The sequence below is a fragment of the Hydra viridissima genome, unplaced genomic scaffold, assembly GCF_058129835.1.
Source record: "Hydra viridissima isolate aposymbiotic clone 2 unplaced genomic scaffold, HvirCarnegie_v1 scaffold_130, whole genome shotgun sequence".
Taxonomy (NCBI): Eukaryota; Metazoa; Cnidaria; class Hydrozoa; order Anthoathecata; family Hydridae; genus Hydra; species Hydra viridissima.
In genome coordinates, this window is record NW_028324393.1 from 8709 (window position 1) to 13468 (window position 4760).

At 31.3% G+C, this 4760-nt stretch overlaps 1 pseudogene; it reads right to left on the bottom strand.

The window, feature by feature from the left end:
- Positions 1–374: 374 nt before the first annotated feature.
- LOC149875851 (uncharacterized) lies at positions 375–1524 on the bottom strand (annotated as a pseudogene).
- Between the last annotated feature and the right edge of the window lie 3236 nt (positions 1525–4760).

The following is a 4760-nucleotide window of genomic DNA, read 5'->3' on the forward strand; positions in this document are numbered from 1 at the left end:
TCTAGGTCGATGCAACGAGACGACTAGACACGTGCATCTAAAGGCAGTTTACAATTGAAGGACGCCCCTCGTGGGCTCCCTAACCCTAAACACTAACCCTAACGTTAAAATAAAACTTAACTAGCCTATCTTACATAAAACATTGTGAATATGAATTGTAATAAAAGCAACTCAATAAAGCAATCGTTCTAAGTATTTAAAAGTAATCTAAAGCGATCGTTGTTTAAATTCAGACAACGTTTAGCATTTCTTTAGTTCGACGTCAAAAAAAGTAATGCATTGTCACTAAATACGTATAAAGGAATTAAACATCAAAAAATTTTTGTGTATTTGTTTTTTAAGTTTGACTAAAACACTTATAAACTCATGACAACTTAATAATCATTATTGCCGTCAAAATCGTCTTCATGGTAATCTTGTCACTATTTTTACTTATATTGATCAATCCGGCTTCTCCATCTTAAGAATATGAAATATGAGTATTTAAATGACTTTTTCCAGTTCCACCTATACAGAAGGGAGCCATTCTAAGAAGGGAACCAATGAATGAATATATTTCCGATTCTGTGGACCTACAATCACGTTTCATAACACATTCTAAAAACAATTATATCAGTATTAACCTTAATACTAGATGTTGGATTTAGGGTCCAAAGATTTTAGCAAATGGATGCAAAAACTAAATACAAAAAATCAACAGATGTAAAAGAGGAGCCGTGAGAAAATAGAGCACCAAAAGTTTAACAAAATCGTTTAAATTGCTTCACTACTTTTATATCCTGCTAATCATTTTAGAAATATTTAAAAAATTTAATCAGATGGCGCTATGCTCTTTGAAAGCCCTGTTCAATGTATCATAGGTTTATATCATACCCTTCAAAAATTATTTGCATAGTTTTAATGGTGTTTAAGATTTGAAGTACATTAAAGAATAGAATTATAACCTGAATTTGATTTTAGTTAAACAAAAAAGTTAACACTTTACCAACAACAAGTTGACATAAAGCAGCGTCTCTAAATGGAAGCTTTTTAAGTGTGCCTTTTCCATCCATACTTAAATGCGACACAATAAAATTAGAAAAAAGCTGTTTCAAGAGATTTTTTGAAGTATCTATAGTAGATGTTACCCCAATTCGTGAAAGAAGGTGAAACTTCAAATAAATTATTAAAAAATGCATTTTTTAAATAGATATGGAATTCCAATTTCAAATCAAAATATAAATTCTGTTTATTCAGTAAAAGCAAAACCTATTTTTGACATCAAAACAAACAGTCTTGAATAAAAATTTTAAAATAATAGCCAAATTTTAAATTACAGGATATTGAACTTGAAATAGAAAATATGAGCTATTTACTAACTAAAGTTGTTTTATTTGCAAGTATTGCATACTGCTCCTCTAAATTTCTATAGCCATTCAAAATCTGAATAGGTCCAGCAATAACTTCCAGATGAACATCACTACTATTCTTGCTTATTCTCCTCAGAAAAACTTTGAAAGATGTGCAATAAAAACTAAATGTCATTGTATTTTGGTCAAGGTAAAAGCGCCATAGATTAATGCTGGATTTTTTAAACTAAACAATCAAAGACTAGTGAAAAATCTTTCAAATCTGGACAATGAATATTCAAAACTTAGAAAGCATGAAAGAAGGGGTTCCACTGCAGATTTGGCAAAGCAGCAAGATTTACCTAAACAAAATATTCTTGGCTGGCATTCCTGATCTTAGGAATACAATAAAACATGTAAAAAAAAGATCTGGTTTAGACAAGCATGAGGATTTCTAGGCTTTCTAACCGGTTTACAATAAAATTTTCTAACGGTTTCTAACGGTTTACAATAAAATTAGCTAAACAATGTTCACTCACTATTTCAATCTCTCGTATAATTACGTTAAATTAATAAGTGGTGAGTTGTTATATTTTTAGCCAATGGAGAGTAGCAGAAAGAGAAAGCTGCAAGTGAAACAACGGTATAAAGAATTAAAGGGTACGACTAATGTTGAGATTATTAAAGATACTAGTGAGGACTCCTTCAGTGATACTGATTTTGATCATGGAGAGTGGTTTAAAAGAAAAGCTTCACAACAAAAAGTCACTGCTGAAATTCTCATAGATGTTTTTGCTGGTAATGTTGCTCTTATTGCTACAATCAGTGATATTTCTCCAAGTGTTTTACATAAAGTTGCAGGTGCAGTTCTAACTCAATCAGAAGCTGATTTGACAAGTTTCAAATGTAGCCAGTCTACAGCAGCTAGAAAAAGGAAACATGCAAATCTTAATATATGCGAGATATCAAAAGAAGATGTTCAACAAGCAATGAATGAATCCCCATACCCATGCATAGTGCATTTTGGTGGCAAAACATTAATTGAACTAAACAAAGGAAAAAAAATTAAAACTGATAGACGGGCTGTACTCGTATATATTGAAGATGAGACACACCTGCTTGGATTACTTCCTTTACTATCATCTTCTGGTGAATGTCAGTGTAATGGTGCAATGGACCTTCTTAAGGAGTAGAACCTTGAATCCAATGTAGGAGGAATATGTTTTGAAACAACTGCAAGTACTGGGTTAAAGAAAGGTTCTTTAGTTAGAATATCCAACAATATGGACATATATCTTTTACTTATTGCATGCAGACATCATGTATGTGAATTAAGAATGGTTCATTTTTGTAATTCAGTTTCAGATGAACATTCCGCATGACTAGATAATCCCATTTTTAAAAAATTAAAAACAACTTTTAAAAATCCTGATTTTTATTGCAATCAAGCAGAACTGATAAAGTTGGATTGGAAAGTAGCAAGGAGAACCATTCTTGAGAAAGCTGCGCTAGAGTTTTTGAACTTTTGACAAGAAAACATTACAAAGGGAAAAGAAAATAAAGATTTTATAAGAGAATAGAAAGGAGCTTGCAGAACTCGTCGTAATTTACCTTTCTTCATTAACACTAAAAAAACCTGAAGCAGTTCATCACGTTAGGTTCTTATCCAAAGCACTTTACTACCTAAAGCTACAGCTTTTTTCCAGCCATCTTGAGTTTGTAAACCAGAACAATAAATTCAAGACAGGTATAACGCCAATAAGTGAATTTACAGTTTGCTTTTATTCCAAAAGGTATTTACAGGCAAATGATGCTATTGGAGCTCCCTTTCTTGATATAAAAGCAAAACACCAAATGCAACAGTACCAAAAACTTAGTGCCAAACCAGATGCTGTCGATGCAGTTTTAAACTCTCTTTACAAACATAGTTGGTGTTTAGATTCAACAATGATTCCTCTTGCTCTGTTGGACGATAATATGTCATTTGAGTAGAAAAAATGACGATACCATGTCTTTTTGCTAAAATATATAGGTAAAAATAAACATCCCTGAAAAAAAAAAATTTCAAATTTTTTTCATTTAACTTTTCCCCTGGACATGCAAAAACGGCTGGTTTTTAGAACTTTTTTTCTAAAATAGTGCTCAGGGGGTAAGGATAGAGTGGACCTATTAAGCTGAAAGATTTTGGGAGTTGTTTTTTTAACATTTGCATCAAATCTAAAGTGTATGGCATATTAGATTTGAATTTCCTCAAATTGACAACCTCTAACACCTAGATACACGCACATTCACACACACACACACACACACACACACACACACACACACACACACACATACACACACACACGCACACACACACATAAACATTCATACAAACACTAACGCATTATATGTATCTGTTTATAATTATTACCATGAGCTTTAAGTATTAATTAACCCTCCTTCATTTTTTGCTTGCCCTGCTTGATGAACTCGTAACCCTGCTAAATTAGCTTCTCACCTTCTTTTAAATAAATTGTCCTCCCTCTTACTTCCTTTTCTCCTACTCAGGGTCTGCGTTTATGTCATACAGTTACAGAAAAATTTGTTAAGCTAAATACCTGTGTAATTTGATTGGTTTTCTAGTTACATCGTCAATTATTATATAGTTAAACTAAACCTGAATATAACAGGGGCAAATACCCGAAAAAGCAAAAATGTAGCCTGATCGTTTTTCCAGTGTGGTGTTCATATATATATATATATATATATATATATATATATATATATATATATATATATATATATATATATATATATATATATATATATATATATATACACTGCCGCTCACGGAAGTTAGGACAATGGAGATTTTTTCAAAAAAGCAATATTAGCATGTAATTACGTTATAGAATTTTTGATTTATATTAATAAAAGTTATATTTTTTATACATTTTCAATATAAAATATATTATTAGTCAGTTTTATGTAATAAAAATTTACAAAAACCATTATAATAATTAAATTTTCTTTTCGTCAAAAAAACCACCCTTTGATTTAATAACTGCTTTAACTATTCTCGGCATTCTTTCAATTAATTTTCTAATTGTTTCTTTCTGAATATTAATCCATTCCTGTTCTATAATGTTCCATAAATGAGATTTTGATGTTGGACATACACTTCTAATTTTTCTATCCAGTTCATCCCAAAGTAACTCAATGGGGTTGAGGTTTGGGCTTTGGGGAGGCCAGGTCATTACACGTAATACATTTTCAGCTTTTTTTGATTCTAAATAATTTCTACATAACAATGCAGTATGTTTAGGGTCATTATCATGCATCAGAATAAAATTATCTCCGATTAATCGAAGTCTCGAAGGGATCGCACTTGTTTCCAGGATATCTCTATAATGTTCTTTTCTCATTATACCATCGATTTTACGCAAA